Source organism: Balaenoptera acutorostrata, chromosome 2 (genome assembly GCF_949987535.1).
Source record: "Balaenoptera acutorostrata chromosome 2, mBalAcu1.1, whole genome shotgun sequence".
Taxonomy (NCBI): domain Eukaryota; kingdom Metazoa; phylum Chordata; class Mammalia; order Artiodactyla; family Balaenopteridae; genus Balaenoptera; species Balaenoptera acutorostrata.
In genome coordinates, this window is record NC_080065.1 from 31,783,699 (window position 1) to 31,809,858 (window position 26,160).

Here is a 26,160-nt window from a genome sequence, read left to right on the forward strand (position 1 = left end):
ATCCCTTTGTTTGAATTTAAAAAAAAATAATAACATTGTTTATAATGTTTAAAAAAAAAAAAACCAAAGACTCGAAGAAAAGAGGAAACCAGACATTTTGTGCCTTCCAATGGAAGTACACAGCACCTTCTCTGAGGTATTTACTGTTTGCAAAACGTTGAACTTGAATCTGATCAAGCCTTTGTATCTTCCTGCTGGTTTACAGGAAATAAGGAGATAGAGGAACATGTTATAAATGTCATTATGAGATGCAGTCAGTACAAACTCTGTAGGACAGTTGACCTCATTTCTTCAAAAAGTACATTAAAGAAAAAGAGAGGTGGGGAGGGAGGGGAACCTACAGATGGAGAGACTGAAGAGATGGAGCTGCCATTTACAACGTAAGGACATTATTTGTATCCTTCCCAACAAACCAAGAAAAATTTAACAGCCAGTTGGGAAAATTTGGATTTTGTCTGGATATTTGATGTATTAAGGCATTAGTATAATTTTTTTTTAGGGCTCGAACCTGAACATTCAGCTTGGACAGGGGTTTGTGAGCACATTCTGGCTGCAGGAAGATGCGAGGAAATCGAGTGACAGGGATCTAATAAAATAGCCATTTAAGAGAGATTTCCCCCAGGTTTTAAATACCATTATCTTTTATCCTCTCCAGTAGCAGGTACAGAGAGAAGAGTGACATATCCCTGCCCATCAGATTCAAGGCCGAAGGACTGTACTGAGGAGATGCTCACTTGCTTTCTGGGCAGGTGGTCTAATGCACGCTGGGCCCCTCTTCCCCAAGTACACACTGCGGAAAGCAGAGGTGAAAGCACACATGAGCCAGGTAAAGTTGGGATGGCTACAGTTGCCCCTGGGAAAACTTGAGGAAGAAGTCTGAGCACCTATGAGCCTCGATGAAGGAATCTAGGAGGTTTCTGAAAGGGAAAAACCCCGAAATTTTCTGCCCTTAATACCTCGACAAGTGTGTCAGAAGCGAATCACCCTAACATGCTAGAAACACCTTCCGTTGATGAAAAGCACAGTGAAGATGCTCTACTTTTTCTGTTTGAAAGTGAGTTTCTCCAAGTGTGGCCTCTGCACTAGTCTGTCCACAGAAATACTGACTCAGGTTCTCCATTGGGTAGATCAGAAAATCTGCATGTTGGGACTTCCCTGGTGGCTCAGTGGTTAAGAATCCGCCTGCCAATGCAGGGGACACGGGTTCGAGCCCTGGTCCAGGAAGATCCCACATGCAACGGAACAGCCAAGCCCATGCGCCACAACTACTGAGCCTGCGCTCTAGAGGCCACGAGCCACAACTACTGAGCCCGCACACCACAACCTCTGAAGCCCGTGCGCCTAGAGCCCGTGCTCCGCAACGGGAGAAGCCACCGCAATGAGAAGCCTGCACACTGCAACGAAGAGTAGCCTCCGCTCGCCACAACTAGAGAAAGCCCGCGCACAGCAACAAAGACCCAATGCAGCCAAAAATAAATAAATGAATTTATAAAAAAAACCCCAAAATTTGTTTTCCATAAGGGACACCAGCAAAGTATGAGGGCACTAGGTATCATCACTGTAGAAAATGTTTACAATTATATAACAATGAGCAAAAACTGGTATTTTTTTATGGAAATATTTAAACATATCCAAGAGTAGAGAAAATAATTTATACTCCTCTTCCATGACTATCAACTGATGCCTGTCTCATTTCACTTATCCTCCCATTTTAAATACTTTCCTCCCCAGATCATCTGAAGTAAATCCCAGACTACATAGCATAGCTTCAATAAATATTTCAGCATGTCTCTAAATGATAAGAACTTTTTTTTTTAAGAACACAAGCACAGTACCATATCACGTCTAAAAAAAAATTACACTAATGCCTTAATACATCAAATATCCAGACAGAATCCAAATTTTGGTGACTGTGCCACCAGGAAAGTCCCTATGGAAAGCAGTTTTATCCGAGATATTTTTGAAAGCTGTATGCACAGATACGTTTCTGGCTGTGTTCTGTATGTCACTTTCCTGAAAATATAACCTAAATACTAAACAACAGAGGAATGTTAAGTTAATTTTTTCAAAATAATTTAGGGATTTTTTTTGTATCCTATAAAATCACAATGTATTGCCCTATAAATTTGCTTCTAATACATTAGTGTGAAAGAAAGCCGGGCAAAACAGGGCAAAAATCAGTTATGCTAGAAGGAGATGCTTAGGAAAATTGACTAAAATGAAATAAAGCTAAATGTTTGACCTTATTTTTAGCAGAGTATCAAATTATGGGCGTGGATGTACCTCTTGTGTGTCTCTTTATAATTTTCTCTTATGTGGTTAAATTTTGTTTTTAAAACCATAAGGTAAACAGATTAAAATGTGTAATGTTGTGAACTGAGAAAATATACTCCCATACATATATTTAAACTACACTATTTATGTCCACCTAAAACAAAGATACTGTATTTAAGAAAGTAATATCTTGGGGGTTTATTTTATATTTTAAGTGAATGGTAAATTATTTGGCAATTATATGCCCTAGAAAATGCTTCTATAAGATGTTTATTTATTTGCATGTTTGTACATTTACTTATTTATTTTAGAATGAGCAAGAATGAGTAGCCTTGGTACTTTCGACCTGTGGGAGGTTTGTGCATTTTCTGATCCGGTACGTGGAAGCTGTTGGCAAAGTTGTCTTACACATTGCTTTTCCATTTTCTAGTTTCTTGGTGCCCAGCTACCTAAGTGCTTCCCTTTTGCAGGACCAAAAAGAAAAAAAAAAAAAGGGAAATAGCAAGTGGCATCTTGTAAATAGTTTGGGGGAAAAAAGAATTTAAGGAAATAACTAGTGAAGTTGCTGATAATCTGGCAACCTTTCTTTGTAAATGTTGTCATCTCGGCTCCTGTTCTGATACAAGACAGTTGAAAGCATGGGATTGCACCGGCTGGGTGAAGTTTGCATGGATTCAAAGCAGGAAAGTTGAGGATTAACCAGTGACAGATGGCCTGACGTTCCCCAAGTCCAGACACAGCCAGGGTGCATGTTGTACTAAAGCACTAAGATTGGGGGGGGGATGGTGAAGCACTGCCTCACCCCTCCCGCGACCTGTTTTCTGCCTGTAAAGAAAGGAGTGAGGCAAGGAGTGAATCACAGGCCCCGGAGTGGAAGTGGCCCCTGGAAATGACTTAGTAAGAAAAAGCAGAGGCTGGGGCCCAGCCTGGGTGTGCTCAGGGGCCGCCAGCCCCCCAGGGATTGCCCAGGGGCCTGTGACCTGAAGGCGCAGACCTGCTGGGACTGCCCCACTGCAGGAAGGTGGCGTTTGGCTGTGTGGTGGGTTCTCGTCTGCTTTGCAATGATGCTGAGCTACCGCCCATGGACCAGTGCCCAGGAGGTGCCTGACTCTCTTCAAGTACCCAAAAAAATCTGGCTCATGGATTTGATGGTATATATAGACACAGCCCTAGTACTAGATGTGTTGAATTACCATTGCTAATTTTACCAAGACAGTTCTTCTTAGTTTCTCCTACCTTATAAAAGTACTAGTGCTTACCATTAATTTCGCAAAATATATAGCCTGCTGGGTAAAGTCATTCATGTAGATTTTTTGGTACTTAGCGGACCTTTTCCTCCTTATATCTAGAAGCAGTGGTCATGAGGCTAGAATTGACCCACAGGAGGCGAGCTGTTACTCGCCTCCCCTGCAGCCTCTTGCCCTCCTCCGCTTTGAGAGCCTGGCGTAACTTCTCTGTGTTTAGAAGCCTCTGTGTGACTTGCGCGTGGGTTTCTGAAACACAAGCTGTTCATCTCAGTTTAGCTGTCTAAAGTGTGTTGCTAAAATTTAAAAAAAAAAAAAAAAAAGATTGTTTTATTGTAGTTAATTTCCAGGATTCTTAGAAATTTAATAAGGAGGCAGGTGGAATAGGAGGAGAGCAAGGTTCTCTGAGGAATCCGAGGCCCAAGAAGGTTCAGAGAGTTTCCCAGAATCGTGTATTTTCCCGGAATTTAACTTCCCACAGCACAGGGCTTTTCTGTGGGTCTCGTTCACAGCTCTGTCCAGTGCACTGGAGGTGCTCAATAAGTATCTGCTGAATGAATGAATGAATGAATGGGCCAAGCCAGGATCTGAGCCCAGGCTTGGGTCAGTACTGTAGTGCCCCTGTAGAACATGTGCGTTTTACCCCATTTGAGCTGTAATTGATCTATTGAACTGACTCAAGTCCGTGAGGTGTAAATTGAAAGGGTCTTTATTTCTCTTCAGTCCTTGCCTTCAGCCATGCCATCTCCCTTTCCTGTCCCTTTACAGCGTGCAACCTCCTTCAACTTCCAGAGATGAGTCCAGTTTGAAAAATCAATTTCCAACAGGATTTAAATCTTCTTTTCTCTTTCCCCCAGTGCGGCTTGCCCCTGTCTCGAAGCACTGGAAGGGAGGGAGACATGGAGTACTCTGGCCCCTTGCTCTTTGGGGATCGAGCCCCCATCCCCTGCCTCCACCTGCGTGGGGCAGGGACAGGGAAGAAGCATGGGGGTGGTGGGGAAGGTGAACAGCTCTATACGTAGCTAGGGTATAGGGTGCAGCTGCCGCCCTCTTCTCACTGGTCAAGGCTGTTTCTCGCCAACAGCTCACCCAGAGCATGGCCCACGTCTCAGCACCCTGACTCAGTGGGCTCTGCCTCCAGCTGGCCCTTTTCTATCCCCTCTCACTACCCTCTTGCTGCTGGCGTCCTCTCACCCCAGGACAGCCATCTCAGTCAGGGTACCAGCAAGATGGCCCAAGTAAGGCTTCATAACATGGTGTCCACTTAAGTCCCAGGAAGCTCACAGGTCCTTGCCTCTCCAAGCTGTGGGTGTGTCGGCTGCTTTCCTGGTGCTGCCTTCCTCCTCTTCTGCCCCGCCCCCCCTTCTCTTCATTTCTCTTCTCTCTTCTTCTGTTGCTCAGGACACAGCGAAATCAGCCAGTCCGCTGCCTAAATAGATGGGCAACCAGTGGAAGGGATGTTTTTTTCTTCTTGGAGGCACCCCCAATCTCTGCAGGATTCTCTTGATACCCCACCAGCTGTTAGGGATGGGGAGTGAGCTGGGCAGCTGGGGTGCTGGGAAACATGGGCACTGCCCTCCCCTCAAGGGACTCTTATTGTCCCCCCTCCCCTAGTTCTACTAGAGACTAGGGAGCTGATATTAACGGGGCTGGCTCTGTTTACCTTTTTATTAACTTCTGGAGGAAGTATACAACCCCAATTTTATTTTTAGAAGTTTGGTCATTTAGTGATTTCTTTTATCCTCATCAGTGGGCTTTTGTCTTTAATGCTGAGGCAATAGGGAAGATCACATCAAGATTTTAGGTGTTAAAGACATTGGGGTCAGAAGGAAGAGCACTTATGTTGAATGACACCATTAATGGTCTGAAGGGCTAAAAAAAACCTGTAAACTTATGAACTGGGGCATTAACTGGCAGGCTGGGAAGATTCTAGCAGTATTTGTGCCTTATCTCATTTATTCTTGAAGTCACACTACGCTATACAGACATGAATGTTCAAAGATGTTCAAGCCAGAGCTGTTTATAATCATGAGAACCTGGTAACAACCTAGATGTCATTACCATTTCGACTGTGAAAACTTTTGCTGTAGCTCGTTATTCATACGGGAAAATGTTTAGCATATATTACCTGGTGAGAAAAGCAGGTCATAGAACAAAATATTTGCTTTATGCATAGAAAAAATATGGACTGGTACAAAAATGTAACAGGTTTGTTATTCTTGAATGATAGGATTGAAAGTGATTCTGTAAGTTTTATTCTTTTTAATTCTCTGTAGTTTTTGAACTTTTCTGCAGTGAATCTGTTTACATATATAAAAATGTTTTTTAAAGAGGTTATACTATTAGCTTAATGAAAAGCTAGAACATATACTTGTCTCAGCTCTTTTGTCTTTTACATGTCCTACATCCTTAATTACTGAAGAATTTATATATTTCTTATAATATCTGAACTTTGAGGCTTTTAGTCAGTTTTTCTCTTACTTGGTCTAATAGCTATTACGTCATTCCACAGTCTGGCTTATATTTCAACAACTGAATGTCCTAAATATGATTTGGCATTTATAAAGGTACATGGTAATTTGGAAAAATGCCTTTATTACAATATAAATCTTCCAAGTAACTTTAAAAATGATGTTGTGGCCTTCATTTTGAAGACCAGAAAATGTGAACACTCTAACTTGTAGAAAGAGCCTCCAAATGCTATTTGTCTTATATCTTGACTATTCTGTAATTTATGCGAATCACTGAAGTGTTTCAGGGAAATTAATTCCACAGGGTTTACTTAAGTGCCTAGGGCTTAATAAATTAGAATGGAGTTTTAGCAGGCAGAGGAATGTTGCATCATGGGTCTGCATCTCTTCAGTCTGTATGAGTCGAGTATCAGCCTGTAAGCTCTGTGGGTTAGGAACCTGGCTATGGGTCTGATTTCTTGTGGACCCCCCGGGCCTGGCAAAATGCATGGTACATGATACAGGTGGTCATGATAACAGCAAACATTCACTCAGCTCTTGATGTGTACAAACCACACCACTGTGTGGTCTTCATGCATTATCCTGTTTAGCCCCCAAAACAACGCTCTGAAGAAGGTGATTTTTAATCTTTTCTGAAGGGGGGGGCAGGTGCAGAGCTTGAGTGTGTATAGAGTGATAGATGAGAAAAATGCCAGTAGTTTGGATGCCAAGCTGGCCTCAAATTCCATAGTTACAGACACACCTTGGAAAGCCTTTTGATTAAGTTAAAGTTCAGGTTAAATTAGACCATTTTTATAAAAGTCTGTGTACAAAGTGGGTTTGCATAAATTGAGATAACAGAAGGCACAAAAATTCTTTAGTGTTACGAGAAAACGTCATAAGAATGGTCTTTTTAATGGTTGCCACATTTTACTTTATTATCTAGAAATCTGTAGAATCCCCCTCTATGTTCTGAGTACTGTAATTGGCGTAGTTAGGATACTAAACAGAGCAATTCAGAGGTAAGATAATACAGTGCAGGATATGTTGGGGGTAAAAGTGGTGGCATTTAAGCTGGTCTTGAAGGATTTTTGACAAGTTAAGGAAAGTAGTACTACCAGCATAAAATTTTGGAGGCAGATCTTGAGAATGGTTTGGTTTTTTAAAAACAATCTGGGGAATCGTGCAGTTATTTGAACGTATACCTGTCGTTCATTCCAAGAAGATCACCATCTCCCAGCAGGATGCTCTTTATGGAAGGAGAGTGTATTGGAGGAAAATATGCTGCCTTGAACTTTGAAATGTCAAGTCTAAATGTTTAGTTTCGAGTGATGGCAATCAACATTGCATTCTCGTTTTCAAGTTCCAAGATTATCTACATCTTCATTGTTTTATAGCCATATTAACCATTTTCTTCCTTTTGACACAACATTTATGTCAACCAAATTTCCTAGATTTGGGGGTTCTTGTTTTGGTTCATTCCTTGGTCAAGGGGACCATGGCTTTGAAAACTTTTAACGAGCATTTAGGTAAGGGCATACTCATGCTCTGGGTGTCTGAGAATGAGTTTCTGTTTTCCGCACGTCTGAAGGACAGTTTTGTCAGATAAAATTGCCACAGGATGCTCAGTTCCTCTCAGAACTCTGTTGGTCATGAGCCACTACCTCCTGGTGTTTAGTGTTTTGGAGAAATCTGAGCCAGCCTGATTTGGGGAGCCTTTGAAAATAACCTGTTTTCTACCTGGATACCAGTAGCATTTTTTTCTTTATCCTTCACATTAAAAAAAATGTCAGCAGAATGTGTCTCAAGATACTGGTCTCTTTCCCCCTGCTCCCCTCTCACTAATCCTAGCCACAACTTGGAGAGTCATTGCATTTTATAGGCAAGCTTTTCTTTAGCTCAGGGTAGTTTCTTTTATTAATTCTTTTATTTCTTAATGCTTAAGAAAGCATTAGAAAAAAGAAAGCTTAGATTTCTACATCATATATTGCCTGGATCCTTTTTTCCTTTCCTTTGTATTGTCTTTTTTCTTTTCCTTTGATTTAAACTTGTCTCTTACTTTAGCTCCAACTTTCCTAGATTCCTCAGCCTGCTGTTCACTGTTTCCAACACATTTTAAATATGGCATCTTCATGTAGTCGTCTTTGATTCCAGATTGTTCTATGGAGCAGTTTCTTAGACATATTATTCTCCTGAATCTAGTTGAAAAAGCACATATTGGAAAACCTCTCTGGTTTCCTAAAGAGTAATTCTGTTTCACAGGAACAAATGTGCTCTGATTCCTCGAAGAAATTCGCCTCTTTCGGACTTGCTGGAACTGTTCTTAGGACGTGTGTTGTGCTGGCAGCTAATATTTATAGAAGGACGGCTGTGCTCATCCAGAAATGAGGGAAGAGATGGGTTCTATCAGATACGATAAGATTCCTACTCAAATATTTCAGTCCAAAAAACAAGTAGAAGGAGGTCTATGGTTGTCATTCTGTTCTTGGCCATTTCAGAAGCCTAGCAGCCTGAGGAGTGTGTGAATCTGAGGCGATTGTAGCAAGGAACTCTTGTCTGTGTTAGAGTTCAGTGTCAGGGGCAGCCTGGAATTCACTGGGGCAGCACCCCTTTCTGGGCCAGCCACACGTGCCTGCACTGTTGGCCTCCCATGCTTTTCAGCGTCCTGTTGTCATGTGGTGTGCTTTGGGGTAACACGTAGGGGTCATCCTCACCATCTCCCTTTATCCCTCTGAATTAGGCGTCATGAATGGAGCTTGTTGGAGTCTCTTCCTGGCATCTTCCTGACAGGCAAGAGGGCAGCTGTCATCATTGGTCCAATTGGCCGTTCTTCAAACTTGTCCCATCTGACCCAAAATTATAAGAAGTTCCCTGAAGCTTCTGGCTTGTGGCTGTCATCTTTCTATGGTTTCCTGCGCAGATACAAGTTTTCTCTTAATTTTATATTCTGCAGCTCATTTTTATGGGACACTGATAAATTGGTCAAGATATTTAAGACATTGTTGAATTTTCCCGAGGTCCCAACCACTTTAGTAGCTTAGCTGAGAGTTGCAGCTGGAGCTTCGGGACTTGTAGACAGTCTCATATGTGCTGTAGCCATCAGTCAATCTGGGATTGGCCATGGGAGTGTATTGTGAATGTGGACATCAGCCAATAATCCTAGAGGACGAGAACCACTGTTCAAAATAACAAAGGGCGTTCCCTTAGGAGTGTGAATAATAACCATATTAACAAACTCATACTGAATGCTTACTGTGTGCCAGACTATGTTCCAAATGTCTTGCAAATATTTGATTCATTTAATTCTCACAATTACTCTATGGTAGAAGCGACTCTTACTATCTCTTATTTTACAGCTGAGGCACACAGGAGTTAAGGAACTTGCCCAGGGTCACGGGGCTGGAACTGGGCTGTGACCCCAGGCAGTCTGGCTTCCGGGTCCATGCTTTAAAGCACTATATTATACTGCGTTTCAGTAAGCGGCCATGAGATTGGGGATCTGATAGAGAGAAGAGTTTGGATTTGTTAGAATAGATAGAAGGGAGTCCGTTGATGGCCAGGAGTCTAGGGAGGTGTCAAGATGAAAATGTCAAGATAATAACTTTTAAATAGTTGCAGTGAAGAGGAAAGACTATCTTAGGAGAATTGTGAGGGCTGGCTACTTCCTCAGTGATTTTAGTAGCAACACTATCTTTTACAAAGCCCAGTGCTTTGCTGGAGTCTTTCACTCAGGCAAACATTCATTCACTTGATGAACATGTATTCATCACTAGCCACGTGTCAGCCCTGGTGCGAGGTGCCTGAGATGCAGATGTAAAATCCCGAGCCCCTGTCCTTGAACTTCACAGTCTGTGGGACACCACTAGATGTACACCCAGCAACTTTCAGTAGAAATGGACTGTGGGTGACCATAAGTTGTGTGTAACGTGCCCTGGAAAATGGAGTTTCAGAATTTCAAAAGCATCTGCGTTGTCTATTTTTATTTCATTGTTTTATCAATAGACTCATTCATTTCTAGTGTGTATGTCCAAACTGCAGACTCCTGACATCTATATTAGATGAAGGTCAAAACCCATAGCCCAAGACCACACATCAGAGTTCCAACATTGCTTGACTAGAATTTTCCCTCTTTTGGTGCCTTTTGTCTGTGTTTTTTTGGCACTCGGCATCTAGCTGAATCATAAAACTCGAAGACAAGACATTTTTCTGGGAATCCCTTCTGGGCTCTAAAAGGATAATGAATGAGGCTTTACATATGGGAACTTTGATGACTTTTCCAAAGTTCTTTGTATCTGTCAGTGTCCTTGGTTTTGGCTTGTCCGTTGCGCTTATTAGGAAATGTGCAGTTACGGGCTTCAGTCTTCTTGGGCTCTCCTTGGGGGCCCTTTGTCTTGGGGGACCGGGGAGACAGTGGTGCAGGAGGGCCATCTGTACACATGCTCATGGGAAGCCTCAGGAAGATCAGACTGATGATAAACGTCATGGCCCCTCGTCTTGTGCTCTTAAAAACTGCTGCCCTCTGCCTTCAGACGTCAGGCAGAAATAATTTCTTGGAACAAGATTTTTCCCCTGTGGGTGGATATTGGAGTTTATTTTGGGTTGGCTATTATCGGAGTGTAGAAAAGCTATAACAGATATGCCCTTTCTTGAGAACTACAAGAATTTCGTTGTAAATAAATCAGTGGTATCTCTTGCCTAAAATACATTAAAATATCCAGACTAGTTAAAATTAACCTCTGATAACATTAGACAGTGCACTTATGTGTGTGTAGTGTTTTGATTATTTAAGTCACCTTCTGGTTCTTGAGGCTTCCAAACCCAGTTGCAGCATAGATAGAAATTTGGAGTGGTAGTGATGAGGTGGAACCCAGGAATGTTTCCTCCAAACTGGAGAAGGTTTATTTTAATGTATTGATTCATTTAAAAATATCCAGATAACTACAGGGGCAGGGGGACTGTGGAAGAATACGAAATTTTCTGCCATCAAGTACAATCTCATTGGGGAGTCAAATATTTTTAAATGTGCTGTTATCTTCCATTTTACAAATAAGGAAACTGAGACATAGGGAGTTAAATGACTTCTCCAGGGTACACAGCTAGTAAGTGGTAGAGCCAGGGTTTGGATCCAGGAGCCCAGAATCCAAGCTCTTAGCCCTGCACTCTATCTTCTCTCTGTGAGACATGAAATGGGAAAACCATATACTTCAAAGGCTAGTGTAAAACTTTGTTAAAGTAGAAGGCAGGGAGCAGCTTTATGCCTCCTTGGCAGAGAGAGATGGCAAGATAAAAATGAGAGAGGAGAAATTACTTAAGTAATTTTCACATAGAAAGGGAAAGAATAAGTTGGATTCTGGAGCCCAAGAGCTTGGCTCAAGTGGAGCGTTTGTGTAGGGCCATGGTGGGGGCCAGAGGGAAAGGTGGGCAGAGTGGGACTGAAGGTTTGAAACTGGATTAAGAGAAGCCTTCCATTATATGTGTGTGTGGAGGGGCGCTAAAGAGTATTGGGTCTCTTGTTGGCCATAGACAGCCATGGGTGATTTTGTATACGAAAGTGAGCCAGAGCAGGAGGCAAGAACATTTAACCCCCAGGGAAGATGGCATGGGAAGAAGGAGGGCCGGGGTGGAGGTGGGTGGAGGGTGCGGGACTGGAGGTAGAAAGGCCAGTTAAGAGGCTATTGAAACGTCCCAGGTAAACAATGATCCATGTCAGAACCTCTTCCCTGGTTCTCCAAGTATCTGTACCTGTCGGTGTGCCCAAAGAGGAGGGCCCCATCTGAAGCGTCCAGCATGATGCCTGACAAAAGCAGGTGTTTGTGGAACTGAACTGGATTAGTTAAAGGCATCGGCCGTAGGATGGAAAACAAGTCAATGCAAGGGAAACCAGAGAAGCAGTTGTCAACAGTTGTTGGTGAGTAATTGGCTGGGGAGGTGGAGGGAGAGAAGAGCCAGGGTCTTTGGCTTGACTGATAATATGATTCTAGTACCAATTACAGTAGACGGGGTTTTCCACACACCTTCAAGCAATTCACTGACATGAGCTGGGTGTCGTACCCTTCAACCCAATTCTGACACTGTCTACCTGGAGACAACATCAGATTCCACAGGTTAGGGACTCAGTTCCACAAGACTGCCCACACTTTAGATGCCAATCGCAAGTCCAGGTCTTCACCTGTACCTTTGACTGTCTGGCTATAAATCAGAGGTTCCCACAACCGCCTCTTTGGGTGTGATGAATTTACTAGAGCGGCTCATTGAACTCGAAGAAACATTCCATTTACTAGATCTCTGGTTTATTTATAGAAGGAGATGACTCAGAATCAGCCAGATGGAAGAGATGCACGGGCGAGGTATGGGGAACAGGCACGGAGCTCCCTCGCCCTCCCTGCACCTCCAGGTATTCAGTAACCCGGAAGCTCTCTAAACCCTGTCCTTTGGGTTTTTATGGAGGCTTCCTTACCTAGGCATGACTGATGAAATCATTTGCCATTGGCAGCTGATTAAACTTCAGCCCCTCTCCCCTTCCCTGAGGCTAGGGGCGCAGAACTGAAAGTTCCAACCCTCTAATCACATGGTTGTTTCTCCTGGCAACCAGACCCCATCCTTAGTTGTGGTCCAAAAGTCACCTCATTAATATAACAAAAGACACTTTTTTTTTTTTTTTTTGCTTTCACCACTTAGAAAATTCCAAGGGTTTTAGGAGCTCTGTGCTGGAAATGGGGACGGAGATCAGATATATATGTATTTTTTAATAAATCACAATATCTCACATGAACTTACCACTAACCAAGGCACAGGCATCAGGACAAGGGACCCGTCGGAAGGAGGGTGCAGTGAGTTTGGTTAAGGTCCTTTTCTCTCTGTGGGGCGTCTCGATTGCCTGTTGGGACTTGTTCCATCTTTATGTGCAGAAAGGTAGGGAATGTTGAGATTCACCCTCTCGTCTAGTTCAGCATTTTAACAGAGACAAATGTGGTTAATATCAGGCTAACGTGTCATCTTCATTGTTGCCCAGGGAAGAATAGTTCTGGCTCACAATAGAATCACGTAGAGAATTTTTAAAAGTTAACACTCGTATTTTTTCCAAGAGACTTAGGTGATTCTATTATGTAGCCATTTAACCATGCTCTTTGAAAAACATTGGGTATAAACAGGTACATTATTTTTTTTTAATCATAAAAAGTTTTTCCCTCTAAAAATTTTGAAAAACCTAGAGAAGTCGATTTTTAAAAATGTTAAAATTTGGCCATTCCACCAGCCTTGAGATAGACGCTAGGTACAACCACCTTACTGCAGGTTCCCCATTTCTGTGTCTGTACCCTGCTGGCTGTGAACAAACAGGAACTGAATCAGTGTCATCTGTGGGTCCCCCAGAAGGTTTCTGTTGACCCGCAGTCAGTGGGGATGGAGTCCTGTGTGGGCCATTTTGTGCTGGTTAAGCAACGCTCTTTCCATGGGTCACTGTCTTAGATTCCTAGGGCTACCACAAACTGGATGGCTTAAAACAACAGAAATTTATTCTCTTACAGTCCAGGAGGCCAGAAGTCCACAATCAAGGCCCAGGCAGGATGGGTTCCTTCTGGGGGACCTGATGGAGAAAATGCCCCATGCCTCTCTCCTACCTTCTGCTGACTGCTGGTATTCCTTGGCTTGTAGACACATCACTTTAATCTCTGCCACCATCTTCACATGGCCTTCTTCCCCGTGTCTCTGTCCTCACTTTTTTTTTTTTTTTTTTAAATTTTATTTATTTATTTATTTATGGCTGTCTTGGGTCTTCGTTTCTGTGCGAGGGCTTTCTCCAATTGTGGCAAGTGGGGACCACTCTTCATCGCGGTGCGCAGGCCTCTCACTATCGCGGCCTCTCTTGTCGCGGAGCACAGGCTCCAGACACGCAGGCTCAGTAATTGTGGCTCACGGGCCCAGCTGCTCCGCGGCATGTGGGATCTTCCCAGACCAGGGCTCGAACCCGTGTCCCCTGCATTGGCAGGCGGATTCTTAACCACTGCGCCACTAGGGAAGCCCCCTCACTTCTTATAAGGATACCAATCATTGGATTTTGGGCCCATTTTTATCTCAAAATCCTATTTTCAATTAAGGTCACATTCTGAGGTTCTAGGTGGATATGAATGGGGGGCATTATTCAACTCACTATAGTCACTTGTGACTTGCACATGGTTAGGGGACTCTAAGTAGGGGGAGCTGCCTTGGTCTCCTACCCTAAACTTGAGGTTCTCAAATGTTCTTAGTCCCAAAACAAGAAAACGAGTCATTGGCAATGGAGATATCCTGGTCCTGGGTCGACACCTACCCCATTGAAGATCCCAGCTTTCACCTGCTGAACTGACTGGTTCCAGAAGGAAGAGTGTGGGGTGGGGTACCAGTGCAGGGAGTGGGGAGGGGGAGCAGAAAATACAGAGCAGAGAACTCTCGTAGAATCTGTAACTTCAAGGACTGTTTCCACTGCTCGAAGATTTCTTTAGCTATCATTTTGTCCCTCGGTCATCATTTGACGTCTATAAAGGGCATGATGCCCGGGCATGATCAGGGCAAGGGACCACCCTGATCCTCTTCTCTGACCATTTAGGCACTTAAAGTGCACTCAAGCACTTGGCTTAAGACCTTATGGATGAAATCATTTCGTCTGGATACTTCATGTGAAATCTATATTGTGCCCCTTGGGTAAAGAGCAAAGCTCAGGGCTTGTGGCTGCCTATTACGCTCAGATGCATGCCAAAAATACTTGGCATGTGGCGTGTGCTTGGGTTATAGCCAGACATGTCCACAGGTGTCCTGTCTGTGTGCAAGGAAAGCCTTGCTCAGGCCTTACGATATTCATTGTTACACATGTGTCTCCATTTAAGTAATGAATATTCTTTGAGTAAATCAAGTCTCATTTACGTATGATTCATAAATAAATATATATATGAGCTTACTATTCAAAGAGACCTTACTGTGAATATGCTTATAAATAACCATACTTTAAATGCTTTTGTATAACCGTAAAGTTCATGTATCATATTGAGTTTGCTTTAGTGGGGTTCCTGCTTTTAAAAAGGATTTAGAGCTTAGAGTTTCCAATCTTAGCACCACCAGACTGAGGTCTGTCCCTCTGTCTCACATGGCCCACCATGCCATCATCTGCGTTCTACCTGGTCTTCCCCAGTGCAGTGAACATATGTGAGGGGCAGGACTGTGCAGTGGAAAAGGTACAAAGGTCTGGGGTTTGAATCCTGATCCTCCTACTTTCTGACCTTGTAACTTTGGCCAAGATACTTATGTTTTCTGATCTTCAGTTTCCTCATCAGTAAAATGAGGATAATAATAGGTATCTCACTGGATGGTGTATTAATTTCCTAGAGCTGCCATAATAAATACCATAAACCAAGTGGCTTAAAACAACAGAAATCTATTCTCTCACAGATCTGGAGGCTAGAAGCCCCAAATCAAGGCGTTGACAGGGCCATATTCCCTCCAAAGGCTCTAAGGAAGAATCCTTCCTTACCCCTTCTAGCTTCTGGTGGTTGCCAGCATTCCTTGGTTAATGGCAGCATAACTTCAGTCTCTGCCTCTGTCATCACGTGGCCTTCTTTCTGTTTCCTCTATGTCTTCGTCTCTCTCTCCTTGCAGGGACACCAGCCATTGGGCTTGGAGCCCACCCTAATCCAGAATGACCTGATCTTAACTTGATTACATGTGCAAAGACCCTCTTTCAAAATAAGGTCACGTTCTGGGGTTTGTGTGGGGGGGGGGGGGACATGAATTTTGTAGTGATACTATTCAAGCCAGTACAGGTGCTTAGACTGAAATGAAGTCGGTTCTTGAGGGCACCCGGAAGGGACTGGTACATAGTAGAAACTCAAGTAAGTCACAGGAAGCCGTTTCTATATAAGGCGTGTGCCGTTTGCTCTGCAGCCCATCACTCCTTTCTCTGTTGACAGTCACTCCTTTTGGTTACGCTGGGCCACCCTCATCTCACTTTCTTCATCATCTTTTGGGGGCTCTTTTTCTAGGAATTTAGCTGCCAGCTCCTACTTTTCCTTTCTGCTATCATCACGGGAATTCTGACATTCGTCTAAATGACCCATCTGACAACCTCCCTCTGGTCTATAGGACTATGTCCAGACCTTACCCTTCTCTGCCCTGATCCCATAGTCATTTCAAATACCTGTTCCCTGGTACCTCCTGCCCTCTTGACCCTGGAATCTCTGCTTTATCTGTCTTCCCAGTCTCCAGGCATGGATCAAGCTACCCATCCCTTGCTCCCGTCCTACCTAATGCTTCTAGTGAAAAATCACACACCACCACCAAGTGGTTTCTTTCTGGAGTTATAATTCCTGCTCTCAGCTGGACCTTCAGGGCTGCTTGAAAACCCCTTTACTCATTCCAAGTGGGTTTCCTTTCTCATTTCCCCTGGGAGCTATTGGGAACATTAGCTACTGTGAACATTTCTCGAGCTCCTTAGCCCACCTCTGACCCTGCCTACTTTACCTCCTGTCTCCCCGAGAAAACAGAAGCTATAAAACACAGACTGACGTCCTCTCTACCACAGAGTCTCTGCTCACCCTTCTCTTCCTCCTTTCTGTCTCTGAGCCATAACATGAGTTAATTAGTCTCTAATCCACAGAGATCAGCCTTCTGCCTGGGTTGAACCCTCACTTCCTCCCCCCACTCCTTATATTTTGTCCTCCTCCTTTCTCCACTGACCCCCTTGCTTGCCTCAGTCTATAAATACACTTAAATCTTGTTCATCCTAAAAAGTGTCTTCATTTTCTTTAAAGTGAACTGCTTTAGCGTTCTTCTCTTGAGAGAACCAAGAGTAGCTTTTCATGCTTCTTAACATCTCAGTGCCTGTTTTCTCATCTGTCGCATGAACTCATGATGGTACCTACTTCATAGGGTTATTGTTAATATTAAATTGTATTTATATTCTTATGTTGTTACAGTTTTGTAATATTAATGTAATTGCAATTATGTAATATTAAGTAGGAACTGTAGTGCAGTTCCTGGAATGATGCGATTTTAGCTGGTTTTGGTTGTAATAGCATCCTCTCTGGGCTTCAGTAGGACTCAAGTTCTCAACACTGGCTGAGCACCGACAGATGATGATGTAAGTAGTTATTGGGTGTGTTTCTGTCCTCAGAAGTACATGAACTTCTTCAGTGTCCACATTACTTCATATCCATCTTTTTATCCCTAGGACTTTCCATGGTACTGTGTGTGCGTGTGTGTGTGTGTGTGTGTGTGTGTGTGTGTGTGTATATGTATATACACACATACCCCCCTGTTTGATGTATGTATATAAAATAAACAAGTACTTGAGCCCAACTGAATTGGATGGAAACATTTTTCTCCCTGAAGGGTAAAGTTGGTTTGACCTATTCCCAGATTTATCTCTGTTCCCTTGAGACTGTTTTTACCTGATGTGACATGGTTTTAAGTGTAGAATAATGTTTTAAACTGGTTAGCACAGTCAAAGGAAGGAATTGGATAGGATTATGGAGACTTTACATGCATTTATGAACTGAGACAAAGGCATCAATGGAGAAGATTAATCAGTACTGGCTCCCAAGGTAGAAGGAAGGACAGCAAAGCTGTTGAAGGAACAGCTCTGAATTGAGCCCCTACCATCTGGCAGGCAGTGGGCCAGGGGCCAAGGCTTTATGATGAACAAGATAGATGCTGGCCATTGGCCATGCCCTGGAAATCCCAGTCCGGTGAGAGGTTGACAGGCCGGTACTTTAGGAATACTGTGTAATTACAGCTGTGCCAAACGCCGTGGAAGAGAAGCACGGGAGAGCCTAGGCGGGGAAGTGACCGGTCCAGGTGACTAGCGGTGAGTGGGGGTCAGGCAGCAGTGAGTAGGGTGGTTTGTGAAGTGGGTCAGGCAGAGGGACTAGCCTGTTTCTGGATGGAGGTGTTGATAATTATGTGTTAGGTCCATGACGCAGCACTCGGCATTTATGTGGAAGCACATAACACAGTCTGTTGAAGGGACACTGACAGATTTCAGGGTGGTTCACAGAGACACTGGAACCTGCATGTGTGAATAATCTGACTTAAAAATGTGGGGAGAGGCAAACTCGTTATAGATGAACTTATGTTTTGGTCTGAAGTAACTGACATTATATGGAAAGTAACTGACATTATATGAAGCTGCTGGGCTTGTTAAAGACAGGAGAAAGGTCAGATTTTTAAGTCCTGGTCTATTGGTAATTTCCTGGGTTTTCCATGGATGCCAAAGAGGACAGTCTTGGAAGGCCTCACTTGGATCAGCTCACTATTTACACTCTTTTCTAAATACATCTTACATTTTTCAATTGTTGTGTCTTCTTTCCATTAACCTAAATATTACTCATTCCAAGACTTAGTTCATCATCCAGTCAAAAAGCCTTCCCTTCCTGCCCAGCTGAAAGTCGTCCCTCCCTTTAATTGGACTGATTCCCCATTTCACTCCTTTTACCACTCTGAGTCTTGTTTTGTATTGTTGGCATATTTCTTGTATTGCTGTGTTTTGACTCAACTGTATAGAAAATTCAGTAAAGACTATGCCAATCATGTAAAAGACACTGAGTTTGAATGAATGAAAGAACAAATACATGAATGTTAACATCTATAGAATTTCAAATGTTACTTTGTACCTAGTAGGTAGATATCTAATAAGTACTGGCTGGTGGTGTCAGCAGGGGAAAGTATCATCTGGCCCGAATCTTGCCAGTTTCTTGTCCTCTGTCTTAAAATAGGAGGTGTGTGCTCTTTTTTTTTTTTTTTTTCCTGGATGGTATGAATCTGAAACCTTCCCAGTGGTGAAAACACTGTCTACTTTGTCTAATGTTCATTTTAGCCGAACTGATTATTTTGGCAAAACAGTCTACTCTCTGTAAACTAGAGAGAGAAAGGCAGTCTTTCCAAAGATAATCTCTCAGATAGACTCCTCCAGATGGCTGCTCAAGCTTCATCCAACTGGAGCTACGTGAATTTTTGATCCGTAGGGTTTTTAGCATTTTTCCTAAAGGAAGTCAAAGAAACTTTCTCTTCCTGGATCGCTCTGTGCCTCTGGATTATTTTGGTTGGGTTGGTGTATTCCAAAACTCAAACCTGCCCACTAGCCAGATGTCTGCCACCACTGAGTTTCCACTGGTTTTTCAGTTCCCAGTGATTAAACCAAGAGAAAAGAAGGTGATGCCACGTCTGGCCAAGGGCAGACGTTGCCAGTTGCCAAAGCCCCAGCATTTATCACGTGGTTGACAGGGTCTCTGCAACCCTCGCAGGAGGCAGGCAAGTCTTTCAAAAGGGCCAAACTTCAAGGAAAAGCTCTTAAGTAAGAGTGTCATTTGGAAACGATTTGACGAATAGGACACTTACCGACCAGCCATTGAAAATCCCATTTGTGATATATTAGCAGGAATGTTTGGAGCCCACATGGAAGGTAAGGTCTGCCTTTCCCACATGCTGCCCTTCACAGCTGACACATTACACATGTCTCCAGAGCGTAACATATGGCTTCCTGAACTTGCAAATGGGGCCCAATGTGCTCTGTTGAAACAGTGTCTGTTTAAACAGTCTCCTGGAGAAGTGATCCATAGTCACTAAAATAGTTAATTTCATGTCTGTGAGTGTTGTCTCTAGAGCCCTTTAAAATGTGATTCTTAAGAAGCATAGTAGAAAATTTGCAAAGTTAAGGCGTTATCTGCCTCTGAAAGGGTAGTGGACCATCAGTCCTAATTTGTACATTTTGGAAGACTCAGAGCATAAACCAAAAAGGGAACCGTGCAGATCATCCAATTCAAGCCTAATCATAATCACCATATTTTTGGTACCTATTATGTGGCAGGCCCTTTATGTACATTGCATTTAATTCCCAGGGTAATGTGCAAGTAGGTAGGATTTCTCCCATTTTACAGATAAGGCAATAGAGACTTAAATGTGGATGACCTACTCCAGACCACCTAAATGCGAGGTGGTGGTGCTGGAATTTCAACTCAGAAGCACTTAAAATCTGAAGCCTCTTTCTTTCTCTATGCCAGGAATTCTTAATTTAGGCTTACAGATGGGCCTAGGGGTAGGGGTTTATGCTGGAGAACCCTCTTTGAATAATCATTTTTTTCTTTCTTTTGGCCGAGGTGCGAGGCTTGCGGGATTGTGGTTTCCCGACCAGGGATCAAACCCGGGCCCCCTGCAGTAGAAACACCCAGTTCTGACCGCTGGACCACCAGGGAATTTCCCGGAGAACCCTCTTTTGTATGCAAACGTTTGTGTGTTTGTGCATTATTCTGAGAAAAGTCCATACGTTAGTCAGATTCTCCAGGGGATTTGTGAGGCCTCCTAAGAGCCACATTCTGGCAGCAGGCGGCCTTTATTTTAGAGACGAGGAGACAGCAAGTGAGAACGCAGACTGTCCAAAGGCACTTGGTCTGGTGATGATTTGACCAGAAAATGAACCACAAGACTTCTTTCTAAATTCTGTGTGTGTGCGTGTGAGAGTGTGTATTTGTGTGAAATAAATCACGTATAGAGAAGAGTGCACAAAACAAGAACGTAGACTTTAACAAGTGAACATCTGTACAGGCACTAACCAGGTCAGGAAATTGAGCCGGACCCTAGAATGCGCCCAGGTGTCCCTTCCTGATCAGATGCCACACACACCCACCCCAACCAATATCCTGACTTTTATGGTAACCTTGTTCTTTTCTTTATGGTTTTATCATCTATATATGCATCCCTAAACAATATGGATCCATTTTCTCCGTTTTCATCTTTATATGGGTGCAGTCGTACTGTTGTGTTCTTTTGTGTCTTGCTACTTCCACCAATATTGTTTTAAATATTCATCCATGTTCTTGCATGCAGTTGTGGTGTGTTCATTTTCACTGCTGTGTGATATTCCGTTGTTTGATTATATTGTAATTTATTTATCCATGTTCTGTTACTGGATGTGTGATCATTTGTCATTTTTGCCTATTATGAACAATGCTTTCATTGACATTTCATACATGTCTTATACACAGGTTGCACATGCAACTCCTAGAGAAAGCCTAATATTTATTAAGCTTTTGTAGGAAACAAAATACCTAGTTCCGTAAGGAAAAAGTGAAGAAGAATTCTCTTCTCCCATCCCTGTCCTTAATAACGCCTTGTGGAGGAAGAAAATTCTTTCAAGTAAATTCTCTGCTTAGCATGGGTTCCCATTGTCCCCAAACTTGCAATCCAAATCAGAGCAGTCGTTGAACCTGGGTCAGTCCAGGGCCCTCTCCCCACCCTACTCCCCAGATCGCTGGGGCCAGAATCTCTCCAGGATGGGACCTGGGAGTCTGTGTATTTAACCAGTTCACATGCGGTTCCCCTGACTGGGGGACACTGGGTTCACCCTGATGGATTGATGAGGCGTGGATCCTTGGTTGGGAAGAGATTTGGAGAAAGTGTACCTATGATTCAAATCTCGGAAAAGTGGCGTTAGAAAAGTTAATGGAGTAGAAAAGTTGAGGGAGCTGGATTTGTTTAGCTTGTTTAAAAATAAAATCTGAAACATGATTAAATAGTTGTTTGCAAAAGGATGAAAGAGTTTCAGAAATGAAGAAAGAAATATTTGCCAAGTCAGAGGTTGAAGCTGATCAAGAGGAAGAAAGTCCTACTAAAATCAGACACTGAGCGCTTACTAGGCACCACGGGGCTAAGAAATAAAGGCTGTTGTCAGTGCCTTGAGGGATCTGGAGACCAGGAGACAAAACGAGCACCCGCTGAGCCGGCGCACAAAAGCCGGGACTCGATATTTCATCAAGTCTAGACTGTGGGCTTCAGTGGAGGTGAGTGGGCGGGCCCTCGGGGACTGACAGGCGAGAAGCCCGGAGAGGTCACTTGGAAAGGCTTAAAGAGCCTGCAGGGTCCACTGGGCTTTAGAAGGCAGCCTTTCCAGAGGCGGACGGGATGACTGCATTCTGAAGCAGTGGAATCCATCGTTTTTTATTGTGATTCCCCAGTAAGAAATATATTTTATATCACCACCCACGACACACTTAGAAGTTTCATAGAACGTTTAACCTTATTAAATATTATGCATCTAATGTTTAAATTTTTTTTCTATTTTATTAATTTTTTTAATGTTGGATTAATCCACTAAGAGGTTAAAAACACTGTTCTAAAGGGACCAGGAGCCCAGTGTGGAGGCAGAGCTGAGCCTGCCCTGTGGAGGGAGTGCCAGTAAGGGGGAGGGGGTGTATTGATGTGATGGTGGTCTCCGGAAGCCTTCCTTGATTCCGGAGTATGAGTGAATTACTTTGGAATGTTATGGCAAAATTTCACACTTCATCTATCCTGTGATCTATTTCTGACACTGTTACCCGAAAACCGCATCCACCTCTTGGTGGATGTCGAGCCAATAGACACAGCCAAGCCGAAGATCAGGAAAAGGAAGGATTGATTACTTGCAGCCAGTAAGGAGAACCCCGGGGATCTCTCCCAAAGCAGCATCTCCCCTGAACAGCAAAGTGGGGGAATTTTTTTGTTTGTTTTTTTAAAGTATTTGTTTATTTATTTATTTATGGCTGTGTTGGGTCTTCATTTCTGTGCGAGGGCTTTCTCTAGTTGTGGCAAGCGGGGGCCACTCTTCATTGCGGTGCGCGGGCCTCTGACTACCGCAGCCTCTCTTGTTGCGGAGCACAGGCTCCAGACGCGCAGGCTCAGTAACTGTGGCTCACGGGCCTAGTTGCTCCGCGGCATGTGGGTCTTCCCAGACCAGGGCTCGAACCCGTGTCCCCTGCATTGGCAGGCAGATTCTCAACCACTGCGCCACCAGGGAAGCCCAAGTGGGGGAAGTTTTATGCTAAGGATACATGCATATTCATGAGGGGGCTTGAGCGGAGGAGAATTCGGCATTAGAACTGGGGCACAGGTCAACTAGTCCAAGCTTTAGTTGATTGAAGTCAGGAGGGTCAACATCATCATTCCATCCTCCTCCTGGGTAGGGAGGGGCCTTAGTGCCTGCAGAACTCAAAGATACATTATTATGTATATCCCTTGAGGAGGAACTAAGACTGCTTTATCACTGCACTATTGTTTGACTGCCTTTTCTTTGTTTCCGAATTCCTTTGTTCCCTTGGGATCATTAATTACTGAGATCTGTTCAAGGGCAAGCATTATGGCCAGGCTTAGATCACAGAATGGCTTAGGCCAGAATGGCTTCTCTTATGTCAGGAAAGCCATTCCTGGTTCTCTTTCTCCGGGAACCCCCTAACCTGTCTGCTTACAGCCCCGGATGCGGGCGGGGGTGGAGCGTTCCGTCATACCAACACCCAGTTCTTCAACTTCCCTGGCAAAGTGGGTGTCCAGGTTCAGTTCTGACCCTAATGCCCTGGAGTTAACATCTGGCCCCACAGGTTAAGGTCTCAGTCCCACGAGAGTGCTCCCACTTCAGGTGCCAGTTTCAGGTCCTGGGCCAACCGTGCTTCTCACTGACCAGCTGTAAAGTCCAAGGGTCCCACAACCCCCCTCCTCAGGTTTTTGTTTGTTTGTTTGTTTTAAATATTTATTTTATTTATTTGGTTGCACCTGGTCTTAGTTGTGGCAGGCAAGCAGGCAGGCTCGCTGGCTCCTTAGTTGAGGCATGCAGACTCTTAGTTGTGGCATGTGGGATCTAGTTCCCGGACCAGGCATCGCACCTGGGGCTCCTGCATTGGGAGCGCGGAGTCTTAGCCGTTGCACCACCAGGGAAGTCCCGCCCTCCTCAGGTTTGATAACTTGCCTGAATGGCTCACAGAACTCAGGCGGGCACCTCCCTTACTATTATCAGTTTATTATAAAGGATACCATTCAGGAGCAGCCAAATGGAAGAAACGCATAGGGCAAGGTATGGGGTGTGTGTGTGCATGCGTGTGGGAGCTCCAGGCTTCCGTGCCCTGTCCTGCAAAACCACCCTCCCAGCACCTTTGTAACTGAGTGGGACCCTGGGCCCTTCCCGCCACAGACCCCTCTCCCGTATCCTCTGCTGTAGCGCCTCTATGAAGTACTCAGATAATGGTATCTCCTACACATTTCCTGGGCTTTTCAGATGCTAAGAAACCACCATCAAATGGAAGAACTACTGGATGATCTTGAGCACATAGCCCCCAGACCTTCTGGTGCCTAAGCCGCCCATCAACCAATCAGAGAATTGTGCCCGAGCTGATCACATACCCTGGGACGCCCCTGGCCTTTAAAAATGCTTTGCTGAAGCCCTTCAGGGCGTCCGGAGTTTTGGGGGGCACGAGCCACCCTTTCTTCTTGCATGGCCCTGCAATAAACCTTTCTCTGCTCCAAACTCCCAACATTTCGGTTTGTTTGGCCTCACTGTGCGTTGGGCACACGAACTTTTGTCCGGTAACAGATCCACGTGTAACTAATTTTAGGGACCCCCTGCAATCAGATTTTTCTCTGCCCAAGAGTTGAGTGCCTTAGCGGCACTGAGAAGGAAAATCCTATCATGTGGCCTTTCTTTGCTTAGGTACTTTCAATCACCTCCTCTGAGATTTAATATCCTTTTGATCTGCCCAATCCAGTTTTAATTTGGTCAGTTTAAATTAAGGAAGGATTTTAAAAGACAACACTAGTAATAATGCAGCATTTGGGATAATGTAGGTAGGAATAACTGGTCTGAAATGTGCTTCAGTAAACTTTTTTTGTTTTGTTGTGGGTAGTAAAATGCAGTGGGGGGGAAATAAGCAAATCTGTTTCTTGGTGTTTGCTACATTTTGTTGTTACATAAAGCTTGCTATTCCACTAACAAATGCTTGTGCCTTGGGCAGTATGTTTGTTCCATTCCCCTTCAATAGGAAGCCTGATTTGTAATTGAAGAGAAAACCTAATGTCTTCTTTGTGAGTAAATTGATTGTTGTAGGAGAATTGGGGATGATTTGGCCCAGACACATTCTTTCTTTGTTAAACAGTATTTAGAGAGCCTTCATGTGAAGCTGTGCTGTTCTATATGATAGCCCCTAGCTACTGGCACTTGAAGTTGAAAATTAAAATTAAAAATTCAGTTCCTCAGTCGCACTGGCCACATTTCCAGTGCTCAATAGCCACATGTGGCTAATTCGAGACTGGCGTTTGGGGCCAGATATTTCTTGGTTTGGGGGGAGGGAGCCATCCCGTGCATTGTAGGGTGTTTAGCAGCACCCCGGGCTCTACCTACTGGATGCCAGGAGCATTCTCTAGTCATGACAGTCAAAACTGTCTGTTGAGATAGCTAAATGTCCCTTGAGGGGCAAAGTCACCCCTGGTTGAGAATCACTGGCCAAGTGGCTACAGTTTTGGACAGTGCAGATATAGAACATTTCCATTATCACAGGCAGTACTGTTCTAGAATCATTCCTAGCACTGTTTGGTGTGGGACATTTTATAGATTAAACCTTTTAAGCTTTAGAGGAATCACAGTGGTCATCCAGTTCAAAGCTTTGGGAAACTGAGGCAGAGAGGTTTTTTTCGAGGTGACTTAAGATCCATAGCATGTAAGTATCCATCTAGAGTTCTGGACTTCACGCAGCCTAGAGGACAGACTTGTGATTTTCATTCAAACCTACCTCATGCTTGCTGTGTGCTTGCACTCAGTGATGGCAAGAAGGAGGAGGACTTCTTCCTTCATGCGGGAAGGAGGGAGTCCTGAGAAATGGAAGACACCCCGCCCTGAGACTCTCAGAGAAGCAAATTTCTGACTTGAACCCTGGGGTATACCTGTTGTACTCCTCCACGGCCTGTGGCTTTCTCTAAAGCCCTGCCTCTAGGCTAGGGTTGGAGGGGTGCTGGGGACATCTGGTGGCCTCACCCTTGCTCTATGAGAGGGCACAGTCCTATTGGGTTTCCCAGTTCCATGCGTACAGAGAGATGTGAACACACTTCTGGCCCATAGAAGACTGCGGTCCTTTAAAAGAGTCCCTCTCGTTAGCTTTTAAATCTCCAGAGTCTCCTTGCATCTTCCTGGAGGTGGTCCGTGGCAAAGCCTTTAATATGAATTACCTGGAGATTCTTATTTTGGGGTCACAGGGAAGCAGCCAGCCCTAGAGACCTGTCTATAGAAAGCGTTTTTTGGCTGTGTTGGGTCTTCATTTCTGTGTGAGGGAAGAAGATTCTCTTTCAGGGTGGTGGTGTCCACAGCTGGAGAGGCCAGAAAGTAGGCTTAGCAAGGGCTGGGGTGGGGCTGTGTCTGGAGGGCAGGCTGGGCCTGCAAA

At 44.1% G+C, this 26,160-nt stretch overlaps 1 protein-coding gene across 1 annotated transcript in view; it reads left to right on the top strand.

The window, feature by feature from the left end:
• Nucleotides 1–26,160, top strand: part of RAI14 (retinoic acid induced 14) — a 148,707-nt gene that overhangs the window by 68,311 nt on the left and 54,236 nt on the right. The window lies entirely within an intron of this gene.